Source organism: Rhinolophus ferrumequinum, chromosome 24 (genome assembly GCF_004115265.2).
Source record: "Rhinolophus ferrumequinum isolate MPI-CBG mRhiFer1 chromosome 24, mRhiFer1_v1.p, whole genome shotgun sequence".
Lineage (NCBI taxonomy): Eukaryota > Metazoa > Chordata > Mammalia > Chiroptera > Rhinolophidae > Rhinolophus > Rhinolophus ferrumequinum.
Window position 1 is genome coordinate 13,598,712 of NC_046307.1, and position 22,198 is coordinate 13,620,909.

The 22,198-nt window shown below is 43.3% G+C and overlaps 1 long non-coding RNA gene across 1 annotated transcript; it reads left to right on the forward strand.

The window, feature by feature from the left end:
- The first annotated feature begins 73 nt into the window (after window positions 1-73).
- Window positions 74-20,439, forward strand: LOC117016548 (uncharacterized). The gene is made up of 4 exons (XR_004421926.1): window positions 74-224; window positions 10,139-10,270; window positions 11,118-11,242; window positions 19,125-20,439. It is a non-coding gene; the product is annotated as an uncharacterized LOC117016548 (long non-coding RNA).
- Window positions 20,440-22,198: the final 1,759 nt, after the last annotated feature.

Sequence of the window (22,198 nt, forward strand, 5' to 3'; positions counted from 1 at the left end):
AACACGTTGGACAGCCCCGGTCCTCGGCGGCAGCAAAGACTCAAGGTCACACGGGATAAATTGAGAAACGATTACAGTCTCCTTGCGTCAGTTGCGTGAGGGGAGGGGCCTCTTGCGCCTGCGCAGCAGGCGTCCTGCTATGCGCCTGGAGCGCATGTGCTCAGGGAATGGCGGAAAACGGGGGTGGAGTCTAACTACAGCACTCATTGGATGCCCCAGCGCACGTGAGTTTGGGCTGAGCGTAGCCGGGGGCGAGCTCGGGCGCGTTCGCCCTCCTCGGTCGTTGACGTTTACCCTGTTCTTGCTCCGCGTAGATAACCCATCTTGTACTGGAACTTTGTTTAGTGTAAACCTCAGAACCTTTGTTGTTCGGCCCCGTGCTTCATTCGTTTTTCGGTTGCCTGTTGTTATTGCAGTAATTTGACATACAGCTGATAATGCAGACGTTAGACAAAGTCATGCTGTGTTTTACCACAGGTATCGCTACCGTAGCAGTCTTTCGTTCACACCCAGCATAGGGTTGCATTAGGCTAATTATCGTGAAAAGAGAAAAAATACTCGAGCTTAGGCTCTTCCCCAACCGGCTGTGCTTGGCCTCTGAGGCTCCGCAGACCCATCTGAAACCTTGTAATGGTTGCTCGAGACAGGCTGTGGGTTCTGTAACAAGATGGCCACTGCGCCGTGACTAGTTTCAGATTTTTAAGAAAAAGAATTCAGTGACTCACCAAATATGTACTGAAGTGGCCACCACGTGTTAGACACTGTTCCACGTGGTGGGGATACAGTTGAAAGCAAAACGTTGAATTTACTGATAACAGTGAGAGATTGGGCTTGATTTTGGAAATGAAGCAATTTGTCCTTCAAGTCTTAAAGTCCCATTTCAAAAGAGAAAGATTCTCCACTATTAAGTGATCACCACCGCGTGAGGAATTGTGGAGGAAATGTCGGGAAATTTGGGAGGGAAAGAAGATAACTGAGGAGTTCACGTTGTAAGGGGGATGAAAGTGGGAGTAAGAAACAGAAGTCAAGCATAACATTGACGATAGGTTATAGACTTTTTTTAAATTTTAGATTATACAGATTCTAAAAAAAAAGAATGCCCGCCTACACTCTTAAGTGTTAGCTCTTATTATACTATCCTCCCTATTCTACTTAACACTCATTTCTCATGTTTTTTTAATTCCCTCAGAGGTAGACTTTCCTGAGGTTATCAAAATTAGTGATCCCTATTTGTAGAGACTAATATTCTAAAACAATATACTGATTCAAAAGAACATAGAGAGGAATGACAAACAAATAATATTAAACATTGAAGCAAAATTGGAATTAAAAACTTTACATGCTTATGTTGTATATGACAGGGAGGGAGGAGGGCAAGTGGAATAATTAGAGTGATTGCATTCTCATCACTTCCCTCTTTCAAACGGTTCTCTTAAGAGTTTTTGTTTTGTTCTTTCTTTTTGTTGCACACCTTTAAAAGCCACAAAGTGTTCATCAAAAGAATCCTGGAATGAAATGGTGTTAGCTAAAGGGTGTCTGAGACCACGATTCTGTGGGTACACGTATGATTGAAGTTCCTGGTTTCCCCAAGAGCCTAGCAAATTCTCTCCATGACCACAAAGGGGATGCGGTAGCCCTAGATATTAAAAGCAGAAGCCTAAGAATGGGGTTGTCTTATATTTGCCAGTGTCAAGGACAGGCTTCCAGACTGCTTTGCAGGTTAAAGTGGCCTACAGCCTGAAGGCTTAAATAAATAAACCTGAATCTAAAAAGAAATAGGATAGAAATGAATTAGAACAGAGGGTAAGATCCACAGCTAGGTGGCATAATTCTTCACCATAGAGCGCAGTACTGTATTTCATTTCTCTGTTGTCATCTCACTGTTACGCTGGAAAGTGAAAGGAGCTGGCACATAATTTGCATGTGGGGAAATGTTTACCATACAGAATAGGTGGCTGTCCAATACCTGTGCATACTGTATTTGAAATTGTATTCTAATTGGCATGATTTTTATTTTAGCATATTTGAAGACAGGAAACTAGTTTCAGTTTTTAAGTATTTACCTCCCAGCCATTAATAGGAATTGTCTTTAGGTAGTAACCACTAATATTTGTTACGTGTTTACTTAATTGCCACATACTGCCCGAAACACATTATCTAATGGAATGGTCACAACAATGGTCTCAAATAAATACTATTGATGTTCCCATTTTGCAGATGTAGAAACTGAGGCTTAGGAAGGTTAAGTGTGTTATATAGGTCACCTAATTAAATGATAAAGCCAGAATTTGAAGCCAGACTGTATGACTCCAGAACCTGTACTGCTAACCACTAGGCCCTGCAGCCTCATAACCAAACTGGGTCTGATCTTTTACCTACACATACATAGAGGATGAGTTTTATAATACTGGCCTGACCCATTATTAACAACAGTTATTTTAGGCAATGGGATAAAAGAAATATCTTTTAAATTTTTAAGTAGTTTAGGTTCCAGGACAACTATAAAGAAAGTTCAATCTGTAATACAACTCATAGGATCAAGTTTGTATTTTTAAAGCAAAATCTCTTTAAACTGGTGACTCAGACGATGTTTTATTCAGTCTTGCCAAAGATGGATATCATGCCATGTCACCTTCTCTCTTCATGAAATAAAAATGTGGCATATTGCAGGGATTTGTCACTTTTGTTCTTGGAATTTCTCATGTACCTGTAGCAGATTTCCGGAGACAGTTCCCACATTTCTGTTTTGGCATTAGCTGTACTATATTGGAGTACATTACACATTATTACTCCATTCAAGCCTGATTCAACAGAGCTTGCCTCAGTGAAGCGTAGGAAGTATTATGTCAGGTGATGTCTCTGTCCCCAGAAGTGGTGAAACTTACCAGGTTTCATTTTATACTGAATGTCTGGTAACCCCACAACCTGCCTTCCTTCTGATAGGAGAAAAAAGAAATAGAGGGTAACCCTGAAAGAAGTGAAGCAGCAATAAATCAAAATAAAATGTCACTTTATTTAGAACATTTACATCCCAGTGATAATGTAATCTCATTGCGCAGGGTAAAAATCAGGCAATTAGCCTCGCTCTGGATTTTCATTCAGGATTGGAAAATAGTTGGCTATTGGATAGGTCAAGGACTTGTAAGAAGTCCCTATTTGGATAGGTGGAAAGGCTGAAAAGCAGAGATTTGCTCTTCGTGAAGAGCCATTTAATAGTTAATTGTTTTTTTGTTTGTTTGTTTGTTTTTTAGTTTCAGGTATACAAAGCAACATTTAAATAGACATTTAAACCCCTCAGAAAGTGATAACCCACCCCTCAAGCTACTACCCCTCTGACATCTTATATAGCTCTGACAATACCATCGACTCTCTTCCCTATGTTGTACTCCACATCCCGTGACTATATATACCTACATATTTAGTTATAGTTGACAGTCAATATTATTCTGCTTCAGTTTCAGGTGTATAGCACGTTGGTCAGGTGTCTACACCTGACGTGATCCCCCTGATAAGTCCAGTGCCCATCTGGCACCTTACATGATCTTTACAACATTGTTGATTATATTCCCCATACTGTATTAACTACGAATTTGTATTTCTTAATGCCTTCACCTTTTTCACTCTGACCCCCAACCCTATTCCATCTATCACCCTGATAGATTTAGTACCTATCTGGCACCATACCTAGTTATTACAATATTATTGGCTATATTCCTTATGCTATACCCTACATCCCTGTGACTACTGTATAACAACCAATGTGTACTTCTTAATCCCTTCCCCTTCCACCCGTCCTTAACCTCCCTCCCATATTAAAGAAGTCTCTGTAAGATTCCTTGTAATACTGGTTTAGTGGTGATGAACTTCTTCAGCTTTTTCTTGTCTGGGAAGATCCTTATTTATCCTTCAATTCTAAATGACAGACTTGCTGGGTAGAGCAATCTTGGTTGTATGTCATTGCTTTTCATCACTTGGCATATTTCCTGCCACTCCCTTCTTACCTGCAAAGTTTCTGTTGAGAAATCAGCTGACAGTAGTATGGGGGCTCCCTTGTAGGTAACTAACTGTTTTTCTCTTGCTGCTTTTAAGATTCTCTCTTTGTATTTAACCTTTGGCGTTTTAGTTATGATATGTCTCGGTGTGGGCCTCTTTGGGTTCATCTTGTTTGGGACTCTATGTGCTTGCTGGGCTTGTATGTCTATTTCCTTCACCAGGCTAGGGAAGTTTTCTGTCATTATTTCTTCAAATAGGTTTTCAATTCCTTGCTTTCTCTCGTCTCCTTCTGGTACTCCTATAATGCAAATGTTGGTATGTTTGATATTGTCCCGGAGGCCCCTTAAACTCTCCTCAGTTTTTTGGATTCTTTTTTCTTTTTTGCTGTTCTGGTTGGGTGTTTTCTACTATCTTATCTTCTACATCACTGGTTGGATCCTCTGCTTCATCTAATCTACTTTTGATTCCCTGTAATATAGTCTTCATTTCTGTTATTGGATCCTTCATTTCTGACTTGTTCTTTTTTATGGTTTTTCATCTCCATTTTTATGCTTCCCATCTCTCTGTTGAAGTTCTCCCTGAGATCATTGAGCATTCTTTTTTTTACAAATTAGTTTCATGTGTACCAAACACTGTAATAGTTAGACATTTATCATTTATACCCCTCACAAAGTGATAACCCCCCTCTCCCAATCTATTACTATTACCCCTCTGACATCGCATACAGCCGTTACATTTCCACTGTCTCTTCCATATGCTGTACTCCACTTCTTGTGAATACATATACATATATATATATATATACACATATATACATACATATATATATATATATATAAAATTATAGTTGACATTCATTATTGTTGAGCTTCAGCTTCAGGTGTACAGTGCAGTGATCAGGCATCTACACCATCCATGAAGTGGTCTCCCTAATGAGACAAGAGTCCATTGGGTACCCTACACAATCTTTACAACATTATTGATTATATTCCCCAAAATGACTTTCGTATCCCCGTGGCAATCTTGTGGTTACCTATTGTGCTTTCTAATCCCCTCACCTTCTCCCTTATCCCCTCTCCCCCTCCCATCTAGCAACCCTCAGTTTTCCCTCTATGTCTCTGAGACTGTTTCTGATTAGTTCATTCATTTATTCTAGTCTTTAGATTCCATATATAAGTGAGATCATATGGTATTTGTTTTTCTATGTCTGACTTATTTCACTTAGCATAATGTTCTCTAGGTCCATCCGTATTGCAAATGGTAAGATTTCATTCTTCTTTATGGCTGTTTAATACTCCATTGTATAAATGTACCACAGTTTCTTAGTCCAGTCATCTACCAATCGGCATTTCGGTTGTTTCCATGTCTTGGCTATTGTGAATAGTACATTGAGCATTCTTATAACCAGTGTTTAGAACTCTGCATCTGATAGATTGCCTATCTCTGTTTCACTTAGTTCTTTTTCTGGAGCTTTGTTCTATTCTTTTATTTGGGACCTGTTTCTTTGTCTCCCCATTTTGGCTGCCTCCCTGTGTTTGTTTCTATGTATTAGTAGAACTGCTATGTCTTCTGGTCTTAGCAGAATGCCCTTATGTAGTAGGTGTGCTGTGGGGTTCAGTGGCTCAGTCTTTCTGGTCACCTGAGCCACGTGCTCCAGGTGTGTCCTTTGTGTGGGTTGTGTGTGCCCTCCTATTGTAATTGAGCCTTGATTGATAATTGCACATCAATTGGAGGGACTGAACCTTGGGCTCACTGGTCTTGAGGACTGACCTTAATTACTGTGGAAGATTTGTTGTGCAGGGGCTGATCCTACGGAGCAGGATCTGCCTCAGTAGGACTCTGGTGCCTGCCCAATCCACCCCTTGGGTATGTTGTACTTGGAGGTAGCTGGGTGATGCTCTAGCTCGTTTTGAAGCCGGCCACTTGGGTGTGTCAGCCCCAGGACAACCTTGGAGGGGATCTGCTGTAGATCAAGTTCAGCCACAGCCAGTGCCCCACTCAGGGCCACCCAGCGGGAGTCAGAAAGAAATCTGCAGATGGTTGCTGCCCGTGCTGTGCTTGGAAGCACCTTGAGAGGCCAAGCCATGAATCAAGGCTGGCTGCTGCTAGTGCCAGCTTAAGGCTGCCCAGACAGAGGCACAGGACATGCTCAAGCTAGATGCTGCTTGCCTGGGTTCCATGAACCTTTGAGAGTCTAGGAAAAGTCTGCAGCTTGAGCCAAGGCAGGCACTTTGTACAAAAAAGCCACTGAAAGCAGCCTGGGTGTGCTGAAAAGTTGGGCAGGGCCAGGTCTGGCCACCTGTATTCACACTGGGAAGGGGGAAGACTCAACAAAGAAACAATGGCCTCTGCCAGCTCCCCTGTCCAGGAAAAAGCTGCCTCTCCAGTCCCCGTCCCAAGCTAGAGAACTAAATTCCCCACCATTTGTCCCTGTTGCCTTTTCAGCTGCTGATCCAGGGCTGGAGCTCAGAGCAAGTGATTCCATTCATGGGTAAATCCACGCACAGTCTCTTTAAGAGCAGCGCCTGTGAGTGCAGCTGCATTCAGTCTCACTCAGTCACAATCTCTACTGGTTTTCACAACCAAAAATTATGGGGCCTTCTCTCCATTGCACTGGAACCCTGGGCTGGAGTGGGGCTGGGATCTCTCGCCCTTCTAGGGGATGGGGAGGGACTCCCACAGCCAAAATAGCCCTCCTGATCTTTAATAGTCACACATGGATGTGGGACCAGCACGTTCCGCGTCTCTGACCTTCCTACCAGTCTGGAGGTGGCTTCTTCTGCACCTCTTTAGTTAAAAGGCTTCAGTTCAGCTTGATTTTAGGCGATTCTCAATAATGGTTGTTTGGTAAATTAGTTATAATTTTGATGTGGTTGTGAGAGAAGGTAAACACAGCATTTACCTACTGCACCATCTTGATTGTCTCCTTAGAGATTCTTTATAGTTAATTCTTAAGAATGTAGGAGTTTTGGGGCGGCCAGATGGCTCAGTTGGTTAGAGCGTGAGCTCTGAACAACAGGGTTGCTGGTTCAATTCCCGCATGGGATGGTGGGCTGCGCCCTCTGCAACTAAAGATTGTAAACAGCGACTGGACTTGGAGCTGAGCTGCGCCCTCCACGACTACATTGAAGGACAACGACTTGGAGCTGATGGGCCCTGGAGAAGCACACTGTCCCCCAATATTCCCTAATAAAAATTAAAAAAAAAAGAAAGAATGTAGGCATCTTTTCTGAATTTTTTAAAGGGCCAGAATTTTAATTTATTCTTGATCAGCATAGTATAGTGAAAGGAACTAAGACTTAAGTTCAAATTTGGGTTCTAGAAATGCAGAAAGGACTTTAGGTCGTTTAAAGTCTAGCCTTTTATTTAATAGATGAGGAAGAGAGAGAATAAGTCATTTGCCCAAGGTCACATAGACAGTGTTAGCTTTTGCTCTATAGCCATTTTTATTTTATTTTAAAAACACATTTTGTTTAAGCCAATACATCCAAAATTGCATCATTTCAACATGTAATCAATATTATAAAATATTAATGGGCTAGTTTATTTTTTCATACAGAGTCTTTGGAATCTTTTTTGTTTTATGACAACAAAATATCTCTATTTGAGTTAGCTACATGTCCAATAGCCACGTGCTCAATAACCACATGTGGCCAGTGGCTACCACATTGGACAGCACTGTTCTAAACTACAGACAAGTCACCCAGGACATAATTCTGGAAGACAGTGTGGTTGACCCAGTCCTGAATGAAGCTCAGAATTTGGCATCAATAATACAATAATAGCACTGCATTTCAATTCTTTCTACTCATTTCTTCTTCTTTTTTTTTTTTTTTTTTTTTTTTTTTTTTAGTTTCAGGTGCACAAAACAATGCAATAGCCAGACATTTCACCTCTCACAAAGTGATAACCCACCTCCCTTAATCTACTGCCCCCCTGACATCATACATATCTATTACAATTCCATTGACTCTATTCCCTATGCTGAACTCCACATCCCGTGACTATTTATATATTAAATTATAGTTATAGTTATAGGCATACAATATTATTCAGCTTCAGGTGTATAGTGCAGTCGTCAGGCTTTTTTTTTTTAATTAAAGTTTATTGGGGTGACAACTGTTAGTAACATTGCATAGGTTTCAGATGTACAATTCTGTAATACATCATCTATATATCACATTGTGTGTTCACTACCCAGAGTCAGTGCTCCTTCCATCACCATATATTTGTATAACCTTCTTTGTTACTTGGTATGCTTTTTAGAAATCATCCACATAATTTCACATTAAATGTTCAATCAGTACAGGGCCTTATAAAATGCTGACAGACAACTCTGGCCCATATGCTGTCTTCTCCTACCTCATCCTGACTCCTTAAGGTATATGATTAGTAAAATTATGTCAACTATCTTCAGTTCACGTTCCCTCTATGTGAAGGGCTGGTGGTTTCTAAGGTTCCCCACCACTGCTCCCCAACCATCAGGAGAAGAAGTGCCCAGGGTTCCTTAGGTGATGAGGATTTAATTGAAGGCTAGTTGGGGAAGTACCGGCATTGTTTCAATACCCATAGAGCCAGAGTTCTAGAAGAACAAGGAGGGTGTCTCTTCCTCCTTGGTCAGGTCCCTGGAGAACCTGCCCATAGCGGCCAGTTATTTGTCTTCCCCTCAGAAATGGTCTTCTGCTGTTCCTGTCACACTGACTCGCCCTCTCCACAGCTCACCTTCATGTCTGCATCTCTAATCCTTCTATTGTAGTGGTTCCCACACTCCAGTAGGCATCAGACTGGGAAGCTCTTTAAGCATCCCACTAGAGATTCAGATCCTGTAGCTCTGAAGTGGGTCAAGGAATCTGCATGTTTAACAAGTTCCACAGGGGATTCTGATGGGGGTGTGGTGGGGATTAGGACCATACCTTACTCAGAAGCACCTCAAGCACCGTGGTGTCTTCTCAACTTGAAACTTTTTCATTACACGTCATTATTAGAAAAACATTTGAGCACGTACCTCCATTATGTGAATATTTATGTATTTATAAACTATATACCGTTAACCTTTGAACAACGTGGGGGTTTGGAGCACTTATCCCCCATCCCCCCAATGCAGTCGAAAATCTAAGTGTAACTTGTGACTCCCCCAAAACTGAACTAATAGCCTACAGTTGAAAGCCTTACTGATAACAGTTGATTAACACATATTTTGCCTGTTTTATGTATTATATACTGTATTCTTACAATAAAGTAAGCTAGAGAAAAGAAAATGTTATTAAGAAAATCATAAAGAAGAGAAACTACATTTACAGTATTTATTGAAAAAAATCCACATATTGGGGTGTCTTGTTAGCTCAGTTGGTTAGAACATGGTGCTGGTAGCACCAGGGTTGCCAGTTCGATCCCTGCATGGGCCACTGTGAGCTGCACCTTCTTTAAGAAAAAGAAAAAAAATCCACATATAAGTGTACCCATGTAGTTCAAACTCGTGTTGTTCAAAGGTCAACTGTATATGTATATAGTGCTATTATTAAACATATATAAAAATAGAAAATAAAAACGGAAAAGATAAAAATAAATATAAATACATTTGACCATTTCCTTCCTTGTTACCAATGTAATTCTGGGGCTGCTTGCACCACCCTCGTGATCTTTCTGTGTGGCTCGAACTACACCATCCCTATGGAGTGCCTCTGTTGGGTAGAATAAAGGCACAGAAAAGTGCCAGGTTGTCTCAAGGGTCATTGGGTCAAATCGGAGACTTTGGTGTAAGCGCCAATTCCTTGATTTATTCAACTGATGGTTGGGGTAGGGATGGGGTGTTGACTGTGTGTCTGTGTTACATGCTGTGAAGCAAGCAGTTTGCCTGGAAAGCAGCTCTGTGAGCCCTGTCAGACGAAAGCGGGAATCTGCGAACATGACAACTGCCATGGGTCTTACGAACACCTATCTTCCACATGGAATAATGAACTGTTTCTAAGCAAAGTACAAAGGTGACTCCTAGAGACTCTGGATGAGGCCACCCTGTGTGTGCTCTCTGCAGCCCTGTGTGGCTTCCCAGAAGGAAGTTTGCTCTGCCTGGGCTGCTGGGTCTGAGTGTGTGTATTTGTGTATGTGTGTATGGCGCTTGCCCACTTCTCTCTCATTCCATTTATAGCGTGACTCCCTGGCCTGAGCTGGGAAGGTCGCTCTCAGGATTAAAGGCAGCCAACGGAACACCAGTACCCAGAGCCCTGCAGAACAGCGCCGGTGTTTCAGTGGTCAAGTGTCTACAGTACCTTAAGAAGAGGTAGTAACTGAGTCCTTGAACCCAAATGCACTTCTTCCCTGTGTATCTACTCTGCTCTTGGATATATTCCCGTGGTCCAAAGAGGCTGCATTTTTCCTGATGCATAATTTGTGGTTCTCTGATATTGCTCCCTTGCCCAAGGCATCATTTTGTGAGTAAAGCATTATTTCCATGTGTTACAGCAGCCACACTGGGACAAGCAGACATAAGGTGTTATCAGAGCCCAAAGTCAGGACTGGACAAAAACTGGACATTTCAGAAATCAACTGACTTAATAAATTAGTTATTAAAGCTGGAAGTGTATTCCTCACATTCCTTTTTCCTAAGTAATTTTCCCACCCCTACTTGAAAGATTTTTTACGTCTTCAGCTTTCTTTGGTTGTCCTCAGGTGTGTGTTCCAAACTCGCAAAGGCCAGGGAGGATGGAACGCTGTTTAAAGAGCTCTGCAGAGGAGAGAGGGATGGGTCCGTCTTGGATTCAGGGCAGTTAGCAACCTTGTATGAATAGCCATGTGTCTATTTCCAGATTGATAGGGATATTTGAAAATAAGTTACTTAGAATTCATTGTTTTTTACTTAGTTTTATACTATTGAAAATCTCTAGACTGGAAACATTTTTTTCTGTCGCTTAGCCTTTTTCCAGTTGGCCTGTGTGTTACCATTTTTGTGTTCTGCTTTTTATGCTTAATATTATCTCACCTAAGATATCTGCTTGTCAACCTGGTCCCATATACTTGTCATTTTTAATGACTGTCTGTGTAATCTCATTCTTTCTTGAGATTCATAAGTGTATTCCACTGAATTCTCTGTGCTTCTGCTTTTTTTTTTTTTTTTTTTTTTTTTGCAGGGTCCAGGGAGATATTTGCTGCATTTCTAAAACATCTTTGAAAACAAGCTGAGTTTCAGAACCTAAACCAGCATTTGCTTTTCTTCACTTGGAGGTGCATGCAGGAAGCTATTAGGCACACCAAGGTATTGAATTCTCCTCTCTGAGGTCCATATCTGTAGGTCTGGCTGGGCTGCTTGATGAGAAATCTCAACAAGAGGTCTCAGACATCAAACGGGGGAAAAAAATTAAACTGACAGAGTGCTTAATATTTCCAAAGAGTCACTTAGATTCTGTCTATGACTGCTGCGTTCAAAACATAGACATAGTTTAGTGCTGTGATTAAAGTGACTTTCACCGTTAGCCTCTTTGTTCCTGTGATATATAGTGGTGGGCAAGGGCCAGCTCACCATTTGGGGGGTAATGATTAGCTAAAGCTATTTTTCTCCAAAGGGTCTGTTATTTCTTTAGTTTTTCTCCAAAACTTCAGCTTTAGCAGGAAGGAGCCATAAATTCTATGATAGACATAGCTGCCTCCTTATCTGTCTTAGGAGTTATAGACTGCACATAAAAGACAATTCATGTACCTCTGCATAATGAGTTGAGTTTTATAAATCATAAATCTTCACTTAACATGCAGGTAGTGCTGAGTGCCAGGTTTAGAAAAACTGATGTAGTTGCCAAGTTCACGAATGTCATAAATCATTCATGCTAACGTAGCCCAGAATCATGCTGTCCTCTGAGGCAGACCAATTTCAAGGTGGTGATTAAACACAAAAATGATGATTGTTTTCAAAATCAAATGCACTTTTTATTTGACAAGTAAAACTTGTAAATTGCCTTTCTGTTTTCAGTTGAAGTCAGATTTGTAAGACCCTCTCTTCACCCTCAAAGAGTCTATCAATAAAAATCTATTTTCTTCCCTGATCTCTGGATTCTATCAGAAATCCATCACAAAATACATAACCTGTACATTTGCAATCCAGATCTTTTAATGTGCTACAAATGAGACTCAGATATTTCAGTAAATCTTGAGGCACATTATTAGGAAAAAACTCTTTGAAGTTTTGGGCAGTATTTTTTTCTTGTGCAGTGTTTTACATGACGTTACCATGGATAGTAAGTACACATAGCCACCTTCCACCCTGCCTGTGTCTTCAGGGCCAAAGAAGGGGAAGGAGTAGGGCCCGAAGAAAAGTGATCCCTAGGACAGAAAGCTTAATGCTGTGTGGTGTGATGTGCCCTGTACGTTCCCAGGCTTCATTCAGACTCCTGGAATATGGATATTAAACTGAAATGTTTTCTCTGAAATTTGCTCATTTGGTAAATGAAGATGAGGTTGGATATTAGTGAAGAAGGAAAACGTGTGAATGCTTTTGGTGAGGTCTTCAAAGAGAAAAACAGAAAAATGAAGTTTTGTCTGAGGCTGTTAGGTACTCTAAAGGTGGTAAGGTGGTACGGTGTCTGTATCCTTTTGTGTACTCTCCAGCACTGGGCTATACAGAACACATGTGACTTCTCTTTGGAGTACTGCAGATGCCCTTTTGGTGTGAATATGTGAACAGCTACCTCTCCAGTGTTCATCATGTTGCTAGCCTACCTTTGGTTCAAGATTGCAGGGGCCAATTCCAGATAGAAGATCTTTTTCACTGAGCGCAATCAATTTTTCTTCTTTGATAAGATAATTCCATTTAACCCTGCGAAGCCCAACTCTGAGGCTTAGAAATAGATCCTAATCTAGTAGTGAATTTGCAAAGTCACCTCTGTGACCTTTGTAATTTAATTAATCCTGTGGAGCTCATTCCTCCAACTCCTTTTTCATCCCTTCTCCCCCTCCACCTCAAACTCACTATTTCTTTATGCCTCCTTGCCTTGCGCATGCCTTTCCCACTATCTGGAATGCTCTTCTCTTTTTTTATTCAAATGTTGAGCTCCTGCTCATCCTCTAAAACCCACTTAAATCTCACTTTCTCTGTAAAGCCCTCTCTGGCTTCCTGAGGTTTGTTACTTTATCCTCTGTGCTTCTAGAGCATTTGTCCACGGTTCTGTTCTGACACACACAAGGGAGTTTAATTCTTTATCAGTATGCCCACCCCGGCCACTAGGTTGTGAGCATCTCAAGGACAAGAACAGTTTTATTAATCTAGGCATTGCTAGTACCCACCACAGCTGACACAAAGGAGAAACTCAATGACTAGATCTCATCCTTTTTATTTATTTTATTATTATTGTTACCCTGTATACTGAGCAGTAACATACAGCCTTGGGAGAGCAGAGCTTCTTCAAGTTGCATTTCATTATAATTTATGGATGCTAAGACTACTACATAAAGCATTTACTTAAGTCCCCTACAGCGATGGCTAAGGGTAGAGAGTGACAGAGGCAAGGAGAAACTTCTTGCATTCTCAGTGTGTTCTGGGATTTTCTGTAGATTCTGGGGAGATTAAGTCCTGTTCTTTATTCCTGCATAATATCTCTAGGACTTTTATGTCTTTGTATTCTCATTCTAATCAACCTAATCTAGGTGTCATCCTTTCACACTTGAACTGTAGCAATTATAGCAGGTATGACTCTCAGTTTATAAATATGTGTGTGTGGGAAGTATCACATTTATATACTTAAATAAACTTCAGTTATATGCCCCTATCCCATCTGACTGGTGGGAAATTTAACTTCACTTATTTCTCATCTTCAGGCTTGAATTGTAGTTCCAGGAGATGAGAGGGGGCTTTAAGTTGCTGCTTGTTGCTGAGACACCTGCGGTTTTGTCGTTTACGCTGTCCTTTCCAGTCCAGGTTCTCACTGCCTGTTCTTCCTTGACTCCCGGGACTCTTTGGTGAGGCTGTGAATCCTGCAGTCGAGGGTCCTGCCTCCTAGTTGCGTCCTACAGCTGGTCTTCTCTTGAGTCGTGTTCCCTCCTCAGGTGCTGCCAGGGAGCAAGGCCCGTTCCAGGTCCTACAAACTAACTCATCTTCACCTGCAGCCCAGGGGACCATCTTTGTACTCTGCTTGGAGCACTTCCCTGCATTATGCTGTTCTGAGGCCAGTTTCCTTAAGCTCCGGCTTCTATTATACTCTTTTAGAGTCGTCTTGATGGTTTTTTAAACCCCTATCACTGCAACCAAAACTTTGATTTCCTTTTCCTTAAATTTCCATGAGACGTTAAAGGAAATATCTGCAGTCCAGTTCTTTCAGCAAAAAAAGACAAATTTAAAAGTTATCAAGTCCTGCCATATGCTGATCTCCTAATTGGCTTCCTTACCTTTCTTTTTTCCTCTCTTTTCCATTCAAATTATGTTGCACATTTCAGTTGGCATAGTTATCCTTAAACTTCTGCTTGGAAACCCTCAGTGGCTTTTCACTGTCTCCATAATAAAACCAAAGCGCCAAGTGCCTTAGTCTACCATTAGGGCTTTTCATGATTTTCTTTACCTTTCAAATCTAATTTCCTATTACTCCTTTGTCAGAAGCCCTGGTCTAACCCTGTTCCTCTACCCTCATCCCCCAGCGCTTTCCTACCTCCTCACCATACCTGACTCCAGCATGACTCCCAAATCGAGTGCCACTCGTTCAGAAAGCTTGGGGGTTAGCCCATTCCACAGTGATCCAGTCCTTCATACAGCCCAGCTCTTTTCTGTACATCCTTTTGGTATCTGAGGTTATGGTTTATCTCATGGTGCATGTTTCTACCTTTGTCTCCAGAATTGTGAGCCTCTGAAGCGCAGAGACTTCCATAGGGCTCTTCCTCGTACGGGGTGTACGGGTACTTACTAAATGCTGATTAATGGTGACATGGACATGGGACCCTTCCTGAGCACATCCAGTCCTGCCAAACAGTGAAAAGCAGGAAAATGAAGGGGAAAGGGGGCCATAAAAACTGAAGTGTTTTATTGTTTGTACCACCAAGGGGTAGCCTCCTTGTACTGCCTCCAGCACAAGAAGAAGCTTTTGCCCTGACAGGATGGACAAATTCCACTCTCGGAGTAAAGGGGCGAGAGCTGCTCTAGGTGGTGGGCGTTCTGGCTTTGCTGTCCTTTGGCTTCACACAGGTTGCCTTTCCTTGCCCGGCCCTGCACAGTAGGTCTCTCTGTCAAGAGTGCGACTAGCCAAGCCGTCTTGAAGCAGCTCCCCGATACCTGCTTAGAATAATTCTCTTCCTGCTAAGCTATGGTTAACAAACATGAATGGTTGTCGTCTGCATCTCGTTGGCCAATCCTATGAGGGTGTCTCCACATGAATAAGCAGGCTGATCAGGCAAGAAGCTCCAACTCACCCATCCTCCGGGGATGGGGAAATGGAACCAAGAGCCCTCCTGCCTCCGCCCTTGGGGCTCCCTGGGTACTTCACTTGCTCCTTTGCACCAGCCTCCTGTGACCCCATGCCAAGCCCTATCTGGCCTCCATTCGTGTTGATTGAGTGATAGGAACCAGGAAGGAAGGATTCTAGCATCATCTGGGGAGTTGGACTCCATACCACTAAGTTCCTTCAATCCTTTGACTCTTTGATCCTATCATTTTCACTTGCTTGGTTCTTAATCAACATTTTAAATTCCCCAGCTTCCTGCTGATCCCTTCAGCCTCTTCACTTTGATCCCTTTCCCGCCTGATAGATTCCTTCTAGCCACAGTTCCTTGAATGTGTTGCTTCTGCCTTTCCATATGCTCTTTCTTTCTCCTAGATCACGCTACTCCCCACCAGCCATTTGTCTAACCCTATTTCAGATCCCAATTTCAATGTCACTTGTGGTGGGTAAGCTTCTCTAACCCGAGACTAGATTAGACTCCTAGTGCCCTGACCAGTTCTACATATTATCTTTCATAGCACTTTGTGCATTTATAGTAATTAAACTACTTTTTAGTAAAACTTTGTTTAGTGTTTACCTTCTCCGGTATTTTGAAAACTTTACATGTACAAGGGCTGTGACCATTCTGTTCAAAATTTTATTGCCAGAACCTAGCCCTCTGCCTGATACCTAGTAGCTGTTTAGTAAACATCCACTGACTGGACTTCTCTGCTTTCCATCTTAATCCTGCATTTCCCGTGCTGTTCATTCATATAGTGGTTTATTGCTGCTTTTCTGCTATCTATACATTTATGCTTGTCTGTTTAATGTTAGCTGTCTTCAGTTGTATAATACTTTACTGAAGGGCAGAGAGTCCACGTACACATAGAATTTCCTTTGTACAATGCTTTTGTATATGGACGTGTTCCACCCCTACCCCCTCCACTGACTATAGGGGAAAATGAGGAGTTAAAATTGAGAAGACGGCAGTGGTACTTGAAACTGTTGGCATGACGTCTAACTCCCTGTGTTGTCCCTGAGGATGGACAGGGAGCAAGGGGCAGGGTGTGGGGCAGGACTGTGACAGCACAACACGTTTCAGGAGCTTGTGAAAAGTGGCTGTGCTCAAACCTGTGGTAAATACTTTCAGGGTAACAGAAGGTGGGCTGCTTCGGGTAGTCAAGAAGAAAGGGGAGAAGAGGGCAGAGCTTGAAGCCATACGCCTCATTTTCCACAAGGACGTCAAAGTGCTGTTAAGTGAAGGACAACAGCTTTGGTGGTGTTTTCGTTTCTTTTTTAAAAAAGGTTGAGGCACAGCTTTTCCCACAGTAACTGGGACAATGAGAAGCAGGACTCCTGGGGTGTAATGCTAAAAGAAACTCTGTTTTTGGCTCCCGCTGTTCCTTTAAACCTGCAGTAGTGCTGGGCCTAATTCTCCTGGACAAATGCTTTTCGTGCAGCGATGAGGAAGCCCTACAGCCACTTTACTTAGTAAAACATGATCTCAATTAGGTACTTAACATGTTCAGTCCAGGTATTATCAATGTTTCCAGAGTTTTTCAAGATGAAGCTATTTGTACCCCCCATCATTGAGGTCTTGTTGCAAGTGAAAAGAGGGGGTGTGGTCCTTTTTTTCCTGAAGTTTCTGACCCTTGGCGGATTAGAGCAAGGAAATAAGAGGTGACAGGAAATATTTTCCTTGTCCCATGTTGTCGAAGCTGGCTCTATGCTCTCAAGCAGTGGCCAATGTTTAAATCTGGCTTTCTCCTGGGGCATTTTTGTGGGTTCTTCAGAGATCTATACTCCCCTACACACACACACACACACACACACACACACACACACACACACACACACACACTGACCTGTATGAGTAAACCCCCCTTTGTCAGCTGCTTCCTTCCTCTGTAGCCTCTGATGATTCAATAGTCTATTCAGTTTCTCCATGAGAAACAGGGCCTTTGCCCACACAATGGGCTCTGACACTATGGGCGACTCCAGCATCACACAGCAGCTGCTAGCCCCCATAGTGGCCCCTACATTTCTTGGGCTGGAGTCAGAAATTAGTCTACTCTGCCCCTATAACTACAGGAGACACATATTAAGCAAGCTATGTGAGGGGTTCCCTTGAAGCCCTTTTCATTAGGCTTGTGGGGAAATGCAGGTACCTCCCTCTTTCCTTGGAGGGGGTACCCACAGCACACTAACAGTTCTCACCAAAGGAATCCTTTTCAAAAACTTTCTCCTAATATCAACAACTTCTTTTCTCCATTGATATGGGTGAAGGTTTTAGAGATCTAACTTTTTCAACTGGTTTCTATAAAAATTTGCATCTATAAAACAACTGGCACCTCACTTTGGTATGACATGGATACTACATAATGGAGCCTGTTGAAACTTCTGAATAAAACCATGTAGTTATTATACTTAAACAGGGAATTCAGGAAGCAAGTAATTAATTTCTGAATTAGGGTAGATAATATCATTTTCTCCTTCTCTCTTCTGTTGAAGATGCTTAATTGTTCTCATCTATAAAATGGAGCCCCATCCTTTCCTTGCCTCGGTAAGGATAGACAAATATAAAATTCGGAGCATAAAGATGACTCTGGGTGGACTAAAGGTCCTGGGGGATAATTAAATAAACTGCAGAGGAATCATTTTTCATACAGAAGGGAAGTAGAGATGAAGGGCTTGATGGAAAGATGAAAAGAAAATGTCGTTTCATCAGTATTTTTCTAAACCTCATCCTAACATCTCCCTCTTCCCTCTCCCCTCTCCCCCCAGCTTGGTTTGGAGCTGTTTTCTTGTTATATCAGGTCCCTATTCTAGCTCTAAAGCGGTGCTTGCCCGGCTTTAGCCAGCTCCTGTTAGATCAGTAATCCTCGGCTCTGTGTTTTCCAGCTGTATTTGTGTCTGTGTCTGTGGGTTTCAGGTGGGAGGGGTAGATGTCATCACTTTTGACAAAATGGCTGAATACTCTATCATGATGAAAAGACATCTTGGTCTCCTGGTTCAGAGCCAGAACCTGCCTTGTAAGGAAGTCAAAGGCTGCAACACAGAGTTGCTGTCAAGCCAGCAGGTGGAGTAGCAGTCCTTCTCTGTGTGCTTCTGGGCCCACAGGGGCTGGCATGCCGGGTGATGCTGGCCCCAGCCTATGGCTGCAGGGGATGGGGAGGTGAATACAAATGATTGCGCCCCATTGCCGTAACTATTGTCCTGTCTGCAGAGGAGTTTGGTAAAACATGATTCTGGGAAAGTTGTTTTTATGTGTCTCTCTGGAATGACTGCAGAAGCAATTGTAAGGAGTAAGTGCTTGAATGCCTGAGAACTGTAGAGCATAAGCCAAGGGAAGATATCAGATGACAGAATCACATCCTAGGCTGTGGGGGAACATGGAATGATCCCCTCACCCCTGAAAAATCTTGGGGATGACACAGGGATACAACCAGTAGCTCTTAGTGGGAAAGAGCAACCTTAAGAGGAAAGTTTGGACAATGAAGCTGAATTACCATCTGCCTAACTCACTGTTGTCTGTTTGAATTGCAAGCACTGGAGTCCCTTTTCCTAAAATCTGTGGATTGCTTAAGAAATTTACTTTGGGGCCAGCAGTAGAATTTAAGCTTTCCTGAGCTTCTTCCTGGTTTGTGAAAACTCATCACACAGCTGGATACATGGCAGCTCTTAATAAATCATGGAGGTATGAATGGCACTCTCACTGAGAACTCTCTTCTGTCCTCATGCCTACAGGACCCCTTCTGTGAAATGGAGAATCCTCCCCACCTTCTCCCATGAGAATGAAATGGGGCTTTAGAATGGAGGACGGGCAGCAGCTGGATTCTCTGAGTGCAGGGCCTGTGACGCTCCTCCTCGCTGACTTCCTCTCTCTACAAACCCAAATCCAGAGGGGGATGGATTGTGGGACTCTGCAGGATAGCCTTCACAACCAAGGCCTAACCACTGCAGACTGCCCAGAAAGCCAGAGGGAACGTGGCTTCCTGGCTGGTCCTTTGCTCAATCCTGAACTGAGAGGAGTTGAGGTGTTTGGGTTCTTAGCTGCAGATCAGGAAGCTCAGTCTGTTCTTCATTGGGAATCCAGAAGTGTCTGGCAAGTCTCTTGGCCACAGTCCTCCCAGGCGCCGAGAGCTCTTTGAAGAGAAGAAAAGGTGCTAGGAGCAAGGAAGCTGCTGCTCTTGATGAAAAGGTCGGGAGGGAAGAAAAAGGAGACTAACAAGGGCTGAAGAGAACTGTCTGCAGCAGAGAGAATGCTAATGGCTCTGCTCCTGAGCTTCAAAGCCTGAGCTGGGTAGTCTCACACACAGGTGCCTCTGCTGTCACCTCCAGAATACTTACCAAGGACTGAGGCTTGCAAACAATCCCAGCCTGACTTTCCCAGGGCAAGAAGCAGCACCGGCTGCGACTGAGAAAAGAGAAACCTTTGGGAGGTCCTAGCCCTGGCTCTGCTAGTCGGGGTTTAACTTTTCTGCATCAGTCAACAAATGGAATTCTGGAAGAACTTTGATGCAAGGGAAATGCTGTCATTGAACTAATCTGGCTAACAGCTGTCTCTTTTCCTTGTTTACAAACTGGTACCTACTGTGGACTGAATTGTGTCCCCTTCCCAAATTTGTATGTTAAAGGCCTTAACCCCCAATGCGATGCTATTTGGAGGTGGGGCCTTTGGGAGGTAATTAGGTTTACATGAAGTTATGAGGGTGGGGCTGTCATGATGGAATTAGTGTTCTTATAAGAAGAGATACGAGAGGGCTTGCTATCTACTCTCCTACCTCGCCCACCACATGTGAGCACACAGCAAGAAGGCAGCTTGCTGTGAGCTAGGAAGAAAGCCTGTGTAAGAACTCAGCCACACTGGTACCCTGACCTCAGACTGCCAGCCTCCAGCACTGTGAGAAGCCACCCAGTCTATGGAATTTTGTTATGGCCACCAGAGCTGAGGAATACAGTAGCTCTAGTGGGTGCTGTTGGCTCCTGGCCCAAATCTCCTTTACTTCATCGGTGTATCCATTTTCCCAGCTGCTGTGTTGGGTTCCAGTGACCCACAGACCCGCCCTCCATAAAATTGCTCTTGGTGGATGGAAGACCCTTCTGTACCTTCCTATAGCTTTTAGCCAAGGGGGTACAAAGACCAGCCCCTTTACCTCAAGGAAGTCTCAATGCTTTGGTGCAGTTCATGCTCCTGAGTTCTCCTGTTGGATCAGGCTGAAGCCAGTTGGATCAGACACAAAGCTGTGACCACATCCTTCTTTCCTGCCATTTCCTGCTTCCTTGCTTCTCGTTCTCCTGAGGGCACACCTCAATAAATCATGTGACCTAAGTTTTATCTCAGGCTCTGTTTCTTGGGAAGCCAACTTAAGACAGCACCTCTCCCAAGTGTGGAGTATGGAGCAGCCTGAACGACTGTGTAGGACTTTGCCTGTACGGTGATGATGATTAGTGCCCAATGATAATGAACTTTAGGAACAACAGCCCCATTCCTGTGTCCAACAGTGTAGAGGAATAAAGGTCTACTGAGAAAGAAGATGGTCATGTGTCCTAACAATAGATGGCTTCTTCAACAGGCATCTGGTGGACAGCTGTGCTTTCCTGGCCAGCAAGGGTTTAAATAGCCTTGTTAGCATAGAGCCACAGGCAGAGGTTCCATGGACTTAACCAACTGTGGAAGCATCTTGACTACAAGAACCCTTGAGCCATGACTAGACAGCAGGCTCAGTCGGGGAGGTCTGTGCTCTGGCTTGGGAGCCAGTCAGCCTCCACACTCCTGGCAGGGTCCAGAGTTCACTGAAAGGAGAAGCCCAGCACCTACCCAGGGAGCTGCCTGCTCTGATGGGGGGGGGCGGGTCAATTATGAGTGGTGTTTTCTAGACTCAGGTGTGAAGAAAGGGGAAAAGCTCAGCTCAAGAAAGTATCAAATCATTCCATCTGGTTTGAGGAGCCTCTGGTTATAGTACCCAGAGAACCAGCTGGGGGTGTTGGAGAACCACAAGGAAGAGGCAGTCTTGTCATGAACCCAAGGGCTATGCCAGGAGGAGCAGCCCGGCACACAGCGACACTCAGTTAATATTTGTGGAATAGCTCCCCCAAGAATCACAGGTCCAGGGGAAAGCTGGGAGAAGCTGGAAGAACCCAGAGCTCAAGGCAGACTCCTGTGCTTGTCCAGAGTTCCACTCTTTGACCACTGTGTTCCCCCCATTTGCCAGATTGTACACAGCTGATACTCTAGGATTTTCCCACGCTATAATTCAAGTTATTGCTTTGCTGCTGTAAGTATATGACTTTCTAATAACTCACGATGGAGGACAGGGCCCGTACCAGATAACAATGACAGGTGAATGCTGTTCTCAGGTCCAGAGTCTTCAGAAACAGGCAGTGTTCCTCTTGAGAATGTTTTAGACTTTGTGACATTGTAGTAAATTGTCACAATTATAGATGAGTGTCAGAGAAAGATTCCGCAATCAGGGCTTTTTAAACAACATTTTCTTGGACATGAGTGGGCTTTGGGAGATGTGTGCTGATTTACCCTCCCCACCATCCTCCCTCCCATGTCTCCATGCACTGCTCCTGTGGCTGGTAGACAGGCAGGCATCGGTGTGTGCTCCTGGGAAGCATGTGGGCTCTCAGACTGCGAGGTGGCACTTAGCAACCTGACTGAGGCACAATGTGGAAATGAAACGGTAAAGACCTGAGATATGTGATGGGACCATAGTTTGGACTGAATGGGTTCGGGCCCTCTGCACACTCAGCCTAACACTCTGGCAGCTGCTGCATTTAATGGACGACTCCATTAATATCTCCTTGGATGGAGG